Source organism: Mus musculus, chromosome 13 (assembly GCF_000001635.26).
Source record: "Mus musculus strain C57BL/6J chromosome 13, GRCm38.p6 C57BL/6J".
NCBI classification, from domain to species: domain Eukaryota; kingdom Metazoa; phylum Chordata; class Mammalia; order Rodentia; family Muridae; genus Mus; species Mus musculus.
This window is the reverse complement of record NC_000079.6, coordinates 23,591,022-23,609,339: the sequence shown is the minus strand read 5'-3', so window position 1 is coordinate 23,609,339 and position 18,318 is coordinate 23,591,022. Positions and strand designations below refer to the sequence as shown.

Sequence of the window (18,318 nt, the reverse complement as noted above, 5' to 3'; positions counted from 1 at the left end):
CCTTCTTATCTGTGATACTAGCCGTCAGGGTGGCCCTTCCTAAATCAACGAGCACTATTAGAATGGTTCTTCAGTTGAAGCCTTCCACTCAACTCTAATTTGTGACAACGTGACATTAAAATCAACCATAACAATTCACTGCTCAAAAACTAAATGTGTAAATACATCACTTAAAAAACCAGAACCTTATGCATGCACAAATACCTACATATCAATTGCACACACATACACACACACACATAAACATTTTAAATGTAATGAAAATAAAGATTAAAAACCATCCAGGCATGGTGTTGCACACCTTTAGTTCTTTAATTCTTGGGAGGTGGGAGGCAGAGGTAAACAGATATCTTGAATCTGACCCCTATAACCTCAGCTGAGGCATAAAGATTGCTGTGAGTTCCAAATTAGCCAGGGCTATAAACAGGGAAACTCTGTCTCTCAAAACAAAACACCTTCATCACCTAAGTCTTTTTATTTTATAATGTAAAATACAATTCACTTTTTTTTTTTTTTTTTTTTTTGGTTTTTCAAGACAGGGTTTCTCTGTGTAGTCCTGGCTGTCCTGGAACTCACTCTGTAGACCAGGCTGGCCTCAAACTCAGAAATCCACCTGCCCCTGCCTCCCGAGTGCTGGGATTAAAGGTGTGCACTGCCACTGCCCGGCTACTATTCACTTTTAACAGTCCCCCAAGTCTTTAAAACTCCAATGTCTTTGAAAAGTTCAAAGTCGCTTAACTTTGTTACATAATTGCTATTCCAAGAGTGAATAACCAAGAAGAGTTAAAATCAGATCAAAGGAAAAGCAGACTGCAACAGTGTATAAAGTTCAGCATCCAATGTCTGAACTCGCTCAGTATCTTCTGGGATCCAAAGGACTTGTGAAGTCCTAGTTCTCTGGCTCTTCCCTCCACCACAAACCCAACTTGTCTCCAAGGCCCAGGCTGCTGTGCTGTTCTTGGTCATCATTCCACAGTCCTGGCATCTCCAATATGCTGGGATCCCCATTACAAGTGAGGCAGCACCTTCACTAGTAGCTTTTTGGAGGATGAGGGACTCACAATGCCAACCTTCAGCTGCTCTCCAGGACTCCTTTAATGCTGCAGTTTCTGGACCAGCAAAACAAGCACTTCTTACCCATCACCAAACTGAGCAGCCAGTTTGAGTGAGATGCAGTCTCGGCACACCCCCAGCCCATGGACCACAGCCTCTTTGTACTAACCTTGAGGAAATACTTTGCAGAACATTTCGTCTCGATGATGCTGGTCTTTTGTTAGCCTCAGCTGGTGTTTTCAGCCTATCCTAGTTAGGAGTGTTATAGCTGTGATCAAATACAGGTGATTAAGCTCTGAATGCTAAACAGCTTTTCTAGCCCCAAATACTAAATGCTTCTAAAAATCCTTCCAAAAACAACATGGTAGGCCTGTCATAGCAATACCCCACTCCTAGTACCAATTTCTGTCTTAGTTTCTCTCAATTGCTGTGATAAAATACTGTCATAAGAGTTTCTATGGTGATAAAACACCATAGCCAAACCAATTGAGGGAGGGAAGGTTTTATTTCAGCTCACACTGCCAGGACCATTGGTGAGGGAAGTGTGGGGAGGAACTCACACCGGGAAGGAACCTGGAGGCAAGAACATATTCAAAAGCCATGAATGAATACTGCTTACTGGCTTGTTCTTCACGACTTGCTTGGCTCAGTTTGGTTTTTTGGTTTTTGCTCTTTGGTTTTTTGTTGTTGTTGTTTGTTTGTTTGTTTTTTGTTTTTTAAATTCAACCCAAGACCACCACAGTAGGTTGGGCTTTCCCATATCAATTAACCAAAAAAAAATGCCCTGATAGACTTGACTATAGTCCAATCTCATGGAAGCATTTTCTCAATTGAGGTTGCCTCTTCCTAAATGGCCTTAGCTTGTGACAAGTTGGAAAAAAAAAACTAATGAGCATACACACACATGCACACATGCACACATACACACATACACAGAGAGAGAGAGAATTATTTCCCATTTCAACGATCATTTTTAAAAATTTAACTTCTGTGTTGTTGTAAGCATACTCTACAAGAAACTTTGATGGAAGAGATGAACACGGTGTGTGTTTCCATACTTTTAAATGTCACTGAAAACCAAATTCACCAGCTATATTGGTTTCATCTACTACAATTTGCCAAGAATTCCTGGCCATTCACAAACAGGTAACTTTGATATTAACTCTCAAACTACACACACTACCCCTTAAGGGTCTGTGCAATGAGGCAATATGGGCAAAAATTAGGAATTCAATCTCTCTGTTGGGTTTTGTTCAGAGGGCTAGCAGTTTGAGAAGGCAGTGGGTTATATTTTATGGTTACCCAGTAGATTGTTTAAGATTGATCGCAAAGCCAGCCAATCATTTTGAACCTTAGCCTTGCCCCTCTGGTCAGGGGGTAATTACTGACTGAGTTTCATGGTTTGGGTGCTTTCTGCCTTGTCTCCTTTTGCTGTAGTAAGAGGAGAGGAGAATTCACACACACCAAGGCCCTGAGTCCTGCAATACTGCTGACCCAGTCATTTTGATGACAGCTAGAGTGACATGGAACACGGGACAAACAAGCCATTTGCCATATGCTCATGGAGTTTTCTTCCTGTAAAGTGAAGTACAAAGTACTATTATAACATAGAATGTGCAGGGCCCACATGAAGGTGACAGGTTAGTGGAAGCTGTCACCATCACAGTATTAGGGGTCCCCTCTCCATGTGGGTTGCAGGTGCATCTACTGTAGGTCTGTTGTGTTAAATAAATCCTGGGGCCAGACTTTTCTGGTGTGGTTTAGTATTCCCGTGTACTTATGTGTGCCCAGCCTACTGTGCTAGGTTTATGGATAAAGGCTGTTGACTCTTGGGAGTAAGCTGATTCTTAGTCCTGATTCTGATTCCTCCTGGGTGCTGCTGGACAGATGGTACTGTTCGTTTCTTTACAAACCCAATAAGATGCAGTCATCCGGTCTCTGTATTTTCACTCTAACTGGAATCGCCCAGCACAAAGCATGGCCCAAAAGCCCCTCTTTTACACAAAACACAAAACCAGACACTGTCTGACAGGAACAAGAGCCCATATCAGTTAGGCACAGGAGATATGGCAAAATTTTTTTTACATTCATAAAAGTGTTATAATTCCTTGTAAAATAAAAGGGAACAGGATAGAGAGATGACTCAGAGGTCAAAAGCAACTATTGCTCTTACAAAGGACCTAGGTTCTGTCTCCAGAACCTACATAGTTGGTACCAGCTCTCTGTACCTCCACTTGCAGAGGATCTGACATCGTGTTCTGGCCTTTGTAAGCAGCAGACACATACAAGGTACATGTACATACATATAAGCAAAATATCCATGAGTGTGAAATGAAAAATTAATTTAAAAATAAGAGAAAATTTAAAATTGAGGTCAAAGAAAATATTCTAATAGCTGTACTCATCTTCCTTTAATTCTGATACCACTATTATTTTTAATAGATGAAGGGACACACAAAGGCAGAAGTGCATAGGATCCACAGTACATAATGTAGGCGTGAGTGCGCACAGCAGACAACATTCCAGATCCTCTTTTTTGCTTGTTCATTTTCCAGTATCCAATAGAGAGTAAGCGCCAGCGAGCGTGCTGATCCAGCCGGATTAGCTCGGAGTCCTTGTTGTAATCATTACACTGAGGACATCATCACTTGCTAACCCTAAGGAATTAATCCAAAGAACAGGTTAAAGCAAACAACAACAACAACAAAACAACTTGGGCAGGCAAAGTGACTCAACAGATAAAGGAGGTCCCCATCAAGCTTGACTACTGAAGTGCAGAGCCTAGGACCCACACCGTGGAAAGGGAGGACAACCAGCTGACAGTTGCCCTCCAACCTGCACACAAACACACTAAACTAGTGAGTGTAACTGTTTTAAAAGTGAGCCTTGCTTCTCACAAGATAGTGAAATTTCGGCTTTCTCCCCATAAGCACCCACTGGCATCCATGATGAGCAGATATCCCTCACTCTATAGAGCAGGGCCACACTTACTCAACTGCCCCACCCCCATCGGGGCTGTTTCAGTTCACCCATTTCCTCAGAGCATAAGCATGGCCATCCCATGCTTATGGCCATATGGAACACAGGTGACCTTGGCCCAGAAGTCATGATAGCAAAGTAAACAACAGGTATAACTAGGCCTTTGGTGATGAGACTGTATGTATGAACTCCATAGCGGAAGGAGCAGGCAGAGGTGATGAGGACCCTCAACTGGGAATCCAGCCACCTTTTCCACCTGTTTCCCAGCTGTCTCCAGCCAGAGTCCAGAGGAGAAAGAGAGTTAGCTGAGGAAGGGGTTCCATGACACAGCTTCCAATGAGACCATCCACCAGGTGGCATGGGATTTCTCAGTGGTGTGACTACTTTTGAATGAACTACCTACCTGTGAGTCTCCTCTCACTCATGTTCCTGGACATGACATCAGCGAATTTGTTTCACTGAGCTGTGTAATCCAGCCTGGTGGGTTCAATTTAAGTAAGCACACTCAAGAATAAAAGAGTGAAGAAAGATTTATCTACAGTAGGCAGGGAGAACCCAGAAATCATTCTCAGAGCAATGGCCTCTCAAGACAAAGGAAGCATGGGGATTTTGTTCATGGAGCATATCTATGTTTATAGAGGGCTTGGCCCATCTCTGAGCATGATCCATTTAAGGGCATGGCAATTAAAGTAATGGACAGGAATGCTTCAGGCCGTGCTCGCTTCACACCATAAAGCTTTAGCTGAAAATAAAAGGTAGGAGTCTGAAGATGGATGAGCAGAAATGCATGTACTTGCAGGTGCCACCTCAGTGACAACAGTGAAATATGGTCACCGTAACCAAGCCAGACCACCAAGCTGCTGCTGCTGCAGCTTCTCCTCCTCCTCTTCCTCCTCCTCCTCTTCCTCCTCCTCCTCCTCCTTCTCCTCCTCCTCCTCCTCCTCCTTTTCCTCCTCACCCTCCTTTTTCTTTTTAAATTGGATTGTTCTGGGGTATGTAAATAAACCCCTTTTGTGCAGTGTTGCAGGACATAAGAGAGTGTTGGATCCCCTAAAAAAAAAAAAAAAAAAAAAAAAAAAAAGAATTTTGGAGCATTACTGGCCTCCATGTGGGTGGTGAGAACTGAACACATAGCTCTTCAAGAGCAACAAGTGCTCAACTGCTGAGAGGCCGCTTTCTTTTACTTTCTTCTTCTCTTCTCCTCCTCCTCCTTCTTTCTCTTCTTCTCCTTCTCCTCTTCCTCCTCCCTCTCCTCCTTCTCTTTCTCTTCTTCTTCCTTCTCTTTTTCTCTCACCATCTTAACCATTTTGGTTCATTAGTAACAATTTTACTGTTTAAACTCTCTACTACGGACCCACAGAAGTTTAACACAAAATTGACTCTTTAGGTTGTTTGAGAAGGTATAGACATGTTACCATAGTCATCACAATGTAAACATAACAAAATATACCTATATGTGGAAATGGATCTTGTGTAATTCACTTTAAAGTCTTCAGTGTGTTTCACATCCATCTAGAAGCTTATTCTGGGAACTAAAATCTTCACATTGCTATGAAGACAGGAATGACTTTCCTGTTTTGTTTTCAAATAGGTAATTTCTCATGTACATCCTCATGCCTGTGAACTCAGTTGAGGTCTTGTTAAACCAACTTGTTTCTATATTCTTATTTGCTATCATTGATAACTGCACTATCTTCAATACCAAATACGGAGCTAAACATAGCTGGCTTGGCGGTAGAGCACTCGTGTGCAGCTCAGAGTACAATTCCCGGAACAAGACTGGTTTGCTTTACTTCATCATCTGCTTACATCCTGTCTGGTTTGCCAGGCTCTGCCTGGCTGTATCCAGGATAACATCAAGAACCTCTTGTCTTTCTTCCCAGTTTCTCGGAAGTCTCCCCAAATTGTACTACTGTCCCTCGCTGTGTCCTGGGAGCCTCCTCCTCTGTGCTTCCAGAGGTGCCCTAGGATCTCCTCCATCAGTGTCTCACAGTGGCAGCTTTAGCAAGGGAGGGGGTTGATTCGGTTTGGTTGGTTGTTTTATTGTTTTTTGGAACAAATCCTACATAATATTTTTTAACTGAATTGTTTGTTTCTGTTTCTTTTTTTTTTCTTATTTTAAGTAGCTCTACTTTAACATGCACATTAGCCATAAAATAATACGTAACTCTCTTTCCTGTCTCTCTTTCTTCTTTCCTCTTACTTATTTTTTTAAGTGCTCTCCCCTGGTTTTCTTCATTTTGGGTAATAAGATTACACAATTTTAAAGTAGGGAAATGAGTGCTACTGTTCTTTTGAAACAAGTTCTGTAAAATAAAGATCAAGCCTTTTATATTGATCAAAATTTGTCAGATCAAATAAGGTTGTGCATTGCTATGGATGGTGGGGTGCCCTAAATGAGCACCCTAATTTCTGACATTTTTCTTTATTCATGTTACTTAGTGATTTTCTTCTTTTCTCAAAAATCATCATGTTCTATTTTTAAATTTTTTTTAAAGTTGTCCATAGAACTCTTCTGGTTCTGCACTTTGCTTGTGCTCCAGGTTTTTATTGTTATTTGAAACCGGATGTCAGTATGTAACCCAGGCTGGACCTGAACAACCAATCTACCTAGCTCTACCTCCCAAGTGCTGAGATGACAGGCCTGTGCCACGATGCTTTGTGTCTTGTGACTTCTTAAAGCTTCTTTCTGGTAGTTACTTTCGATTCTTAATTACATTACACACACACGCAAACACACATACACACACACACACACACACGCGCGTATAAACCTTTCTCAAAGAAGATTTTGACTTGCAGATACTTTTCCATTTTTTATAATTAATTCCTGATATTTTAAAATTTATTTTTAGGTGCATTAGGCCGGGTAGTAAAGACCAGTAAACCGGACTACTTACAGGCTGGGTCAGGATGATTATAAGGTCAGGATTTATAATCTATAGAGTGAGTTCAAGGCCAGTCTGGAAGACTTAGTGAGACCTTGTCTAAAGACTAAAAAGAAGAGAGGCTAGAAAAATAGCTCAGTGGGAACACATTTATCTAGCATGTCTGAGACCCTGGGTTTAATCCCCAGTACTAGTGTGATGGTTTGTATATTCTTGGACCAGGGAGTGGTACCATCTGGAGGTATGGCCTGGTTGGAATGGGTGTGTCACTGTGGGTGCGGGCTTAAGACTCTCACCCCAGTTGCCTGGAAGTCAGTCTTCCACTAGCAGCCTTTGGATGAAGTAGTAGAACTCTCAGCTCTGCCTGTGCCATGCCTGCCTGGATACTGCCATGCTCCTACCTTGATGATAGTGGACTGAACCTCTGAACCTGTAAGCCAGCCCCAATTAAATGTTGTTTTTATAAGACTTGCCTTGGTCATGGTGTCTGTTCACAGCAGTAAAACCCTAAGACAGAAGTTGGTACCAGGAGTGGGGTATTGCTGTGATAGGGCTGACCATGCTTTTGTTTGAAAGAATGTGGATTTTGAGACTTTGGATTTGGAAAGCAGTGGAATGCTTTAAATGGGGCTTAATGGGTCATCCTAGTAGGAATATGGAAAACTTAGTTGCCGGGAGTAATTTGAACTGTGTTGACCTGGCCCAAGATATTTCAAAGGAGAAGAATTTCAGAATGTGGCATAAAGTTTAACACAAAATTGACTCTTTAGGTTTTTGTGGTATTTTGGTGAAGAATGTGGCTACTTTTTGCCCTTGCCTGAAAAGTCTGCCTGAGGCTAAGGTGAAGAGATTCAGATTAATTGTACTGACAAAGGAAATTTCAAAAAGCCCAGCAGAGACTTTGTTCTCTGGTTAAGTCTTATGAAGAGAAGTTTGAACAAACATAGCAAGCTTAGAAAAGAAAAATATAAAATATATCGTTCAAGTATTAAAGGGGTACCAGGAAGTGAAATGGAGCAAAATCCTATGTTCTAGGAGATAACAGATTAAGGGGGTGGGACCTTGGGGCAAGATCCTACCCAGCTAAATTTAGATCCAGGCATGGTGGTACACACCTTTAATCCCAGGAGACAGGCATGCTGAGCTCTGCGTTCAAGGCCAATCCACAGAGCAAGACCCAGGATAGCCAAGCCTAGGCAGTGAAGGATTTGGAAAACAGAAAGCCAGTGACAATGTAATAGTACAAGCGGGTCATCTTCTAGTTCCTGTAAGCAGCAGAACTCGGCAGCTTCAGCCATGTGGCTCTGGCTCTAGAGTTAAGAATGGAAGGAACTACTGGGCCAGTTGATGCTGGTTAGCTGGAGCTAAGAAATTAGCAGTGATTATGAAGAGACCAGCATCACGGAGGTAAAATCTTCTGGGAAGGGTTTCTGGGAGCACAACGAAGCTGTGTTCCAGAGATAGCCAAGATTGTATCTCGTGCTGCAGCTGGACTTGGAAATGTGTAAGAATCACGAGGTGGTACTGCTTTTGAAGGCATGAAGGTGTCATGAAGAACAGCTGAGGCTTGGTACTGTGAGAGGTCATGGAAGGCCATTGGAGAAGGTATAGCCTCAGCTGTAATTGATGGCCCAGGACTGAAGGGGTCATGCAAAGGATTTGAGGCTTGGCACCATGAAGAGAGCCTATGAGAGGCTATTGGTGAAGCCTAGTTGGAGTGAAACACCCCAGTGTATCGGAGATATCAGTATCATAGGATGATCACCAAGAACAGCAGCCATAGAGGAATGGATCAACCTGAGCTTAGAGTGCTACAGAGGGCAGAGCTGGAAAAGTGATGCCAGCCCTTAGGAGGAGTCCAAAAGATCAAGTGGAATCCCAGACACTGAAACAAGAAGCTGTAACATTGAAATTGCCTTGGAGACTCAAGGATGTTAAAGATGCCAGAGCCATGGGATACATGCTGAGGAAAGCTGCTAACAGGGAGTGGAACTAGCCCAGGAGCAAGCAGTTTGTTACAGTCAACAAAGAGGACCACTTTGACATCAGCCATGGAGATGCAGAGTTTGGACTTTGCCTAGCTGGTTTCCTGCCTTGCTTTGGGGATTGCAGTTAATTAGTTGGATGAATCTCAGAAGAAACCTTGAACTTTGGACTTTTAACATTGTTGAGACTGCTATAGACTATGAGGACTTTGAAAGTTGGACTAAATGCATTTTACATTATACTATGTTTAAGTATAGCCCCCATAGACTCATGTTTTTGAACAAGTCTATGAGGACCAGGGAGTGGAATGTGATGGTTTGTATATTCTTGGACCAGGGGGTGGCACCATCTGGAGGTATGGCCTGGTTGGAATAGGTGTGTCACTGTGGATGTGGGCTTAAGACTCTCACCCCAGTTGCCTGGAAGTCAGTCTTCCACTTGCAGCCTTTGGATGAACTCTCAGCTCTGCCTGCACCATGCCTGCCTGGATACTGCCATGCTCCCACCTTGATGATAATGGACTGAACCTCTGAACCGATAAGCCAGCCCCAATTAAATGTTATTTTTATAAGACTTGCCTTGGTCATGGTGTCTATTCACAGCAGTAAAACCCTGACTAGGACAACTAGAAAATAAATTAACTAATAAAATAAAAATTTTCTCCCTTGTTTCACTTTACTCTGGCTTCTTTGCTATACTGTATGCTTTATATGTCTCTGCTGGTGTTGCTCTTTAATTAGATTGTAAGAAAAGTACAGTGTATATGATGCTAATTCTTTACTATCGTGCTATTTTTTTCTGAAGCCAATATCAAATTATTCAAGTTATGCTGTGTGTACTTCAAAACATTATTCTCTGTGTCTTAGGGTTTTACTGCTGTGAACAGATACCATGACCAAGGTACCTCTTATAAGGACAACATTTAATTGGGGCTGGCTTATAGTTTCAGAGGTTCAGTCCATTATCATCAAGGTGGGAACATGGTGGCAAACAGGCAGGCATGGTGCAAGAGGAGCTGTGAGTTCTACATCTTCATCTGAAAGCTATCAGAATATTGGCTTCCAGGCAGCTAAAATGAGGGTCTTAAAGCCCACACCCACAGTGGCACACCTACTCCAACAAGGCCATACCTTCTAATAGTGCCACTCCCTGGGCCAAGCATATACAAACCTTGACACTCTGTATCTTAGCTTGTCTGTTGTATTTAAATCTTTTCTAATCTTAGATGCAGTTCATTACCTGTTACAGTAATTTCTAAGGGTAATATGTTGAAAGGTTAGCCCACAACAGAAAGTATAAAATCACTTTTTTGGCATATTTTGTTTTATTTTGTGTATGCATGCATGTGACAGAGTGAAGGCCCATTAGAAGGCAGATAGAAAGCTGGGCAAGGGTTTCTGGAGTGGCCTTGCCCCTTTGATGTGGGCTGGCTCTGGAACAAACATTTTGGAAGAAGGTAAGGAAAACAGGAGGACCCAGGGGACTTTGGAAGGCCTAATATGCATCCCAGCCAATGTGATTTGCAACTCCACATTTTTTTCTCACAACCTTGATGAAGCTTTTATCCCCCAACCCCTTTTTGCCTTTTTAAATTTTCTTCCTTTTCTCCTCTTCCGCCTCCTCCTCCTCCTTCTTTCATTTTTCTTCTGCATTTATCCAAGATAATAAATTATTTGTGAATCCTAATACCGTGTGGATCCCAGAGATGGAAATCAATCAAGGAGGAGAGCTTGGCAGCAAATGCCTTTGCTTGCAGAGCCGTCTTGCCAGCCTCTGAAACTGTCCTTTTACAAACCCTGCCAGTCTCCTGCGGCGTCATGGTTAGGCGCATGTTGCACGTTATTGCTGGATCACTTCTGCTTGCTCCTGTTCAAATTGCCCGTTTGTATTTACTCAAACCACAATAAGTCATTAGTTTATGGCTTCTGAGAATTTCAATCTCTGAAATTCTTTGCTTGTCTGCGGAAGTGTGCAGAAATTTCTGTTGATGACCAAGGGATGCTCCAAGCTGTCTGTTTTTCACTTTGACATCATGAAATTTATTTTTAACCTTATATTTCAACAACCAGAGTCCTTGAGGATGAGTCTGTCACGTAAGAGGCACACGATAAACAGTAGTTCAATAGACGACTTGCCTACACCTAAACAATTAACAACAACAACAACAATGATAATAATCAAAGGTTGCCAACTGAACTTAAAAACATAGTTGATAGCCTAAAAGAAAAAGCGATTTGCCTTTGGAAACCACTAGGTGGCGCTGCGAGGCTGCATAATTTTAATGCCAGGGCCCTTGAAACTCCACTGTACCGTTTGGATCCAGCTTCTTCCTCTGTCCTCTGCCAGTTGTATAGACAAACAGACTCTGAATTTACCCTTGATCTGAGTGTAGGCATCTTCGTTCTGAAAAACAAAAACAAAAACAAAACAATAACAACAATCCGAAACTCTTTCCTCCAGCAGTCAAAAATGAACTCTTAAATCTCAAATCTCTTGGTGACATTTACCCAGAAGTTCCTAGCCTTTATGTTCATTACCCTGTTTAGGTCTTAAGTCTATGTTGTTCTGTGGCATTTCAAGGATTTCTGTTGTTATATATAATTGTTTATTGTTTTTTAAGCAGGCAAGGATGGGTTGTGCGGGTGAAGATTTTCAGAGTATCTGGTCTTCCTCTCTGTAAATTAAAATCCTTATCGTGTCCCTTTCTATCATTAACATGTTGAGCCTTCATCTTCTGTCTGGTGCTAAGATAGCTGTGTGCCATTCTCCTGTAAACACTAACCAGGTGTTGTTTATGTCAATGCATGAGTTGTTTTCAGGCTGATAGACTTATATTACATACATTTAGATAATTATTGTAATATATAATTAATGTGCATATAGGTCCCTTATTTTAATACACAACATATACATACTCCAGATCTGATTCATTTTTAGAAGGCAAAGGCAAACGTAAACCTTCCTTCTCTGAGTTCTCACCCATAAAGGAAAACCTTGGAACGTATCTTTAAGTCAATGTGATATTTAAGTTTTACTTAGTGAGGTGGGGGGAAAAAAAGTTGTGAATGTGGGGGTAGATTTCACAGGGCAAACTTTATCAGAACAGTAGTCATGCTTGCAAGCATTCTAGCCAATTGTTTTGATTGGATGCTTGGTTGACCTTTGGGTTTGCTTTCATTTTTCATTTCCTGTAGCCCATGCTGGCCTAGAACTCGCTATGTAGCCAAAACAGCTTTGAAGCCCTCATCCTTCTGCCACTACCTCCCAAAGAGCTGGAACTAAAGCATATGTAGCACAAGGACCTGCTCCGATGTACTCTTCAAACTAGCATCTTGTGGTCTAGTAAGACACTACATTGCATCAGCAGGCAATGGGGACTTCAACAGGAAACAAGCAATTCCGATTGGATCGGGAACTCTGCAGTCTGTGCACGAACAACACACATCACTATAAATCACTGATAATTTCCACTAACTCTGCACTACACTAACGCAATACCAAGTGTGTTTCATAGTCATTTATACACATTAGGCCTAGCATGTTTTTAATGAGATATTACTTGCTCCACCTGACAATACTGACCGTGATGTGAGGTGACCCTGAAAAACAACAGCAAGTAAAGACATCCTAAATGTCTTAAAATGGTTTTGGTTTGTTTGTTTGTTTATTTGTTTGTTTGTTTTTGGGTTTTGTTGTTGTTTTTCTGGGTTTTGTTTGTATCTTGTGGAGTTTCTGATTTAAATGGACATTTTGCTTTGTTTCCTGAGCCAAACACAGACTAAATTCTTATTCTTTCCCTTGTAAATAATAACCTGACCTGTCTTACAGATTAATTTACAAAGTGCTTCTTACTCAATTTTAGTTAAAAATTCTTCTTCATGCAGGCCCTTGGAATCTCACCTCCTCTCCGTCTGAGCCTGTGTATGTTCCCACCTTGAGTATCTCTATGAGACTAGCCTGGCTTCCAGCTAAAATGTTCTTTGATCTACTGTTCTGCCAGGCTATATTCTGTTGCGCTTTCCAACATGGGGTACCTTAGGACCATTTCTGCTCTTGGTGGGAAGTATGGGGAACGAGACAGAGTATCTGGAAGAGGAAACGGAAGAAACTGATGTTACAGGTTTACCAATAAACTTGCTTAGAAGACATTAAGTTGTGCAAAAGTAAAACTTCTCTACAGAGCAGGCCCCTCTGCCAGTCAGTTTGGAGAGGGCAACCCTGCTGACAGGTGCTAATCAAGCCCTGTACCTCTTATCAGAAAGAGCATTCTGCTAGGCAGGCAGGAAAACCCTGGTTGGCAGCTGTGTGGGAAAGGCTGCCCTACTCTGTCTCTAGAAAACTGTAACAATGTTTTATACTGCGAAGGTCCCTACGTGTTCAAAGACCAAACCTTGGGATTTTACTCTATGAAACATGGTAATTGATCAAAGTGTAACCTGGGGCCATAAACCTATATAAACCGTCAAGGATTTCTGTTCAGAGAAGTCATGAGCAATCATTACAAGTTTTTTTCTTATTAATCTCTACGTGCTTAGGGTGGTTACACACTCAGTAGGTGTATTCATTCTAAACAGAACAAGCGTCATTGAACTTCAGTCTTTCCACCTCCACCTGCCAACTCCAGGGGTTCTAGAAGCCCCACCCTTTCCTGGTTTCCCTTTGAAAGGCTTCTGATTAGGAACACAAGGCACTGAGACAGACTGACCTTTTTAGTAAGAGAATAGAATAACTCTCATTATGTAATGTAGGCCCAAACTACTGTTATGTCCATACACCTTCAAGATGAGTTTTAATTTGCTCCAGGGTGATCACATGAGATTACAAATGACCTGGTCCAGCTTTAATCTGTTGGCACAGAAAGGATAGTCTATCTTGTCTTGGATAAGGAATTTGAAGAAAGAGAGACTGCAGGAGAGACGTGTAACCCCCTATGGTTGCAACAGTTTTCAAGTTCCTCACCCTGCCCCTGTAAGTGTGGAAGCCAGGTTTTTCCCTCGGCAGACCCAAGGATGCTGCTCTCCACCCCCACCCCACCACCCCACCCTGTGTGCACTAACAAACACAGTCCTTATCTGTTGAAGGTCAGTCTCTTAGCCCTCTATGTCTTTATGTGGCCTCAGAAATCAAGCATTTTATGCCAAAACCTAGGAAGGGCATCCTAGGTCTACTAGCAACCTGAGCCTCTACAACCTGCCCTCATCCACTTGACAGCTCCAAGTCACAAGTAGGCTAGACTGGGCTATTTATCTCTCTCAAGCAGTGGTTTCTTCCACTCTCCATCTCCATCCTTCTCTCCTCTCTTCCCTCTGTTTCATTATGACAGTTTGACGGCCAGATGGGAGTTTTTTCTCCATTTCACTAGAACAAGAATCCAACACCGCCAAACTAGCAGGATAAGATTACTCACGGGTCCTAACAAAGACACACCCTACTTAGGCCTCTCAGGGTCCCCAACCCAGTCTTCAGAGTGCTTAGTTGAAGGTTCCAGAAGCTTTCTAGAACCCCACAAGAATCTCTTGACCAAGAATTCCAGGAACTATCCACAGGCTAGCAATACCCTCTCAGGCAAAGGCTCAGGGAAACATCCATGGGCCCCTTGGCTGAATGGGGACACCCTTCCTATCTTCCAAGTACACTGGTTAACCTGAAACCTGAAGATGTCTCTGGGTAGCTAGATCTGGCCCATTCTATTACTTTGGGCCCACAGCTACCATGAGTTCCAAATTGTCTCTGCCAAAGGACACACATTTAGCCTGTCTGTGAGCTAATGTAAAAGAGCTCCATTTAGGAGACCTCAAACTGGTCACACTTGTGACTCTTGGTTCCAATTTGCCTTCAGTATAATTGGACAATGGCCAGCAGTTCCCCACCCCCAAAGAAAAAACACAAGTAAATCTTTTCCCAAATGCTAACACTTTATTCAATGCATTCCTCTGCCCTGTTTCAGGGTTTTTCCAATAGACTAAAACTGCAGTTTGGGGGATATTTTGAACATAAATCAACTCTATGTGTGTGTGTCATTAAGGAGTACAGGAGTGGACATGAAAGGTGACCTACAGGAGCAGAAATTTGAAAACTCAAAAGACAACTGCATCACCAAAGGCCCATCCCAGCATAGGTGGCATCTTTCAAAAGCTGGGTACCCTGGAGCACATTGCATAGCCCAAGGTAGCTCAACAAGGTAGAGACTGCCCCGAGTCATCCAGTTGATCTAAACCTCTTCCAGGCATCTCAGCTGCTTTCTGCTTCTCCTTTCAGCTTTTGCAGCTTGGTTTCTTTACTCTTGAGAAGGGGCCTGGTGAATCTGTTTAGTTTCAGGGACTTCCAGAAAGTTATTCTGAGTTTTTTAACTTCCAGTGTAAGGAGATTCTCTAAGGCATTCAATCCTAGAGGAAACTGCTATACTACCCTTGTCCATTAGAGCTATCGATAAATATTCTTATGGAATCTTTGAAAGGAATAAAAAAGGTTATTTTAGGGCAAATCCAAGAAGTTATAAAAAGAAATACAATTAACTTATTAGACAGAACGTAGTTCTTCAGTGCTAGAAAAACTCTTTAGGCGAGAAGTACCTAGGATTTCCTTTAAAATATCAAACAATGATATCAGTTGTTTAGCATTTCACTTTAAATAAGGTCTATGCATGTCTCCCAAAAGCTTTTGCAAATCATTTCTGTTTGTAATTGAGTAAACTGAACTTCAATTTTGTGGTTTAATAATGTGGTACTCCATTGTAGTACCTAAGAAATTATAAGGAGTCGAACATTTTCAGGAGCAGTTTGTAAGCTATCCTTCATGGCAATGGTGCAAACAGGAAGGCGCAGATGTGAGATAAGCCTGTTCGGGTGTGGCTAGTAATAGGACATCCCTATAATGTATAATAGCTTGAGGAAAAGCATATTAAACACTGAGCCACAATGACATGGCATACAGCTATTTCTCATCCCTTGTAGCAAAACCCTCCAGTGGTATTATCCCACAGGCTCCTGATGTTTAGGTCTGTAGCAAGCTCTAAAAATGGAGCAGTTGCTGCTGATGTCCTAAAACAACAGCCTAGGCCTAGCCTGGGCAGGACTTTGATCAGGTAAACAGAACTGTTACTGAGAAAACTGCATTTCTCAGAATCTCCTTTGGTGGTTTCTTTTTGCCAGAAAAGCCACTTCCTCCCTTACTCCTGAGAGGCCTACCTCCTCAGGAAAGGGCATCTGGTTCCTGATTAACCAAAGAACCTGCAGCACATCAGCCTCCAGGCTGTTCTGACCCCATTCCTCCTCCCACCACTGTCTTCCTAACTAAACCGGCCAGGCTTTTCCTTCCTGTTGTTCTCTATTCTTGGCGCCAGGCAGTCATTCCCCTAATAGACATCTCTTTCTTCCTGTAGAACTGGTTAAACAACGCCTTGTTGACTTTTTCCTAACCCTTCCTCTGAAATATACCCCAAATTAATCTTCAAGACTTGAACACTACATCTTGAAGTTATTCCCATTAGGGACAATAAATCTCTTTTCCGAAAATGTAGTGGTGATTTTTTTTTTTTAATCACTTAAGGTTTGCATGATCCTGCGAGGCCAGTTAAGCGCTTGAGTCGCTTGATAAACTTGCCCGGTGTGCCAACTCCTGTGGTGCCCCCACTGGCCAATTGTAAAGGTCAAGCGGCTGGCTACCATCTGTCACTAATTATCGATGCAACAGCTTGGATCAAATCCCTCTTTAAAAAGGTTTCCTATTAATAGTAAAATTGGGGCCTATGTTTCTTTAGCTTTTTGGTCCCAATACTTCCCCAAAGAAGGAGTCTTTCTCATATGTGTGTGTGTGTGTGTGTGTGTGTGTGTGTGTGTGTGTAGAGACAGAGAGAGAGAGAGGGACAGAGAGAGAGAGACAGAGAGAGAGATGGTAGAATTAAGAGTTGAACTGTAGGACCCCAAATTTAGGGACCCCCACTCTAGTCCAGGGACAGGAAGCACCCACGAACACAAGAATCCTCTCTTGTTGCAAGATGCACGAGGCTTTATTGGCAGAGCTCCGGGCTGACACGTACCTCACACAGGAGGCAGGGGAGTCGACCCTGAGGCTCGGAAGCTAGGGGTTTTTAAAGAAGCAGAAGGTTAGGAGTACAAGGAATTTTGACAAAGGCACGGGATTGATTCATTAACAGAAAGATTACATGTCAGCAAAAAGGGGCATCAGAGCTTTGTTCCGGTGGGCTTGGGGCTTATCTTTGTTCACATAACAACCAGTTGATGTATATGACTTTACTCGGCGCCAAGGGGTAACAGACAGAAAGGAGGTTCTGGCCAGATGGTGTGGACTTTAGATAAGATGACCCTGCCTGTCCTCGGATTGAGGGGAGGTTCCGGCCAGATGGTGTTAGCTTAGATAATGTAGCCCCATTTGTCCTTGAATACCTTTTCATCTTTACGGCCAAGATGTTCTAAGGAATGCCTTAACAACAGCCCTGCCTTGGCATGCCTGGGGGCTTGTTCTGCTTTGTTCTCAGTCCCAGGCCGGGGCTAAACAAGTTACAATATTTCATCTTCCTTCAGAACAAGCCCCTACCCTGGGAAGCATTCAATAACTAAATTCGTGGAGAATAAATTCAAAAGAATGTCTCCTGAAATACCTAATCAATCACTGCAGTTCATGCTTTTTGTCGAGTCATTTGCCCTATCTGGATCTCTCAGGATATAAGGTCCCTTATTCCAGGGAACCAAGGGTTCGAGTAAACCAGAATATCTTAAGCATTGTTTTAAATCCTCCTTAGTTTCTTTCATGCCTCTTAGTTTCAACATATTATTTAACAAAGACAAATAATGCTTCCTTACACTTTTTTAATTTCCCATGTACGTGGGTACTTACTGGAGTATATTCCCAAAGCTTGCTTCTCGGGTCACCCCAAACCTGCTCTGTGCCTATAACTTGCCGGGTGTCCTTCAGGTTCCAACTCTAGGTGTCACACCCACAATCGGTACCACTTCCTGAGTGCATGCAAATGTCCAGTTCAGCAAAAGCTAATACTTGGAGTTCCTGGACGAGAAGACAAGAGTCCCGGGGCAAAGCTTCACTTGGAGTCTCTAGGTTCTTTTTAGGGGGAACAGAGAACAACTATATTTCATGGTTCAGTATATTTAAAGGGCAGAGTGGGATTGCTCTGAGTTTTAGGCCTTTCCTGGGGCTTTAGCGGTAATAAGTGCTTAGAGATCTCTCAAAAAGCACACCTAGAAGCACTTTCCTTCTTGCTGTCAAATTGCCTGTCTTTCCACAGAGACACCTGAATATCAAGGAGAGCATTACTGAATCACAGGTTGTCCTTGAATTTACCCTTAATGAAAGCTTTGCCGAAGGACTGCATAGCAACAGGTGACTACAGTTAGTGTTTTTTACTTAACCAAATATAGCTAAAATGATGTGATTT

At 42.4% G+C, this 18,318-nt stretch overlaps 1 protein-coding gene and 1 long non-coding RNA gene across 5 annotated transcripts in view; one reads left to right on the top strand and one right to left on the bottom strand.

The window, feature by feature from the left end:
* Positions 1–18,318, top strand: part of H2bc6 (H2B clustered histone 6) — a 37,455-nt gene that overhangs the window by 11,785 nt on the left and 7,352 nt on the right. The window lies entirely within an intron of this gene.
* On the bottom strand, positions 3,386–18,017 carry Gm33387. 3 transcript variants are annotated; one of them, XR_873173.2, is made up of 3 exons: positions 17,763–18,017; positions 11,217–11,309; positions 3,386–3,710 (listed from the first exon to the last, which is right to left on the bottom strand). It is a non-coding gene; the product is annotated as a predicted gene, 33387 (long non-coding RNA). The 3 variants fall into 3 exon arrangements; XR_873172.2 differs by lacking the exon at positions 3,386–3,710 and adding an exon at positions 12,807–12,992 and having other exon boundaries at positions 10,203–11,309; XR_382127.2 differs by lacking the exon at positions 3,386–3,710 and adding an exon at positions 10,203–11,047.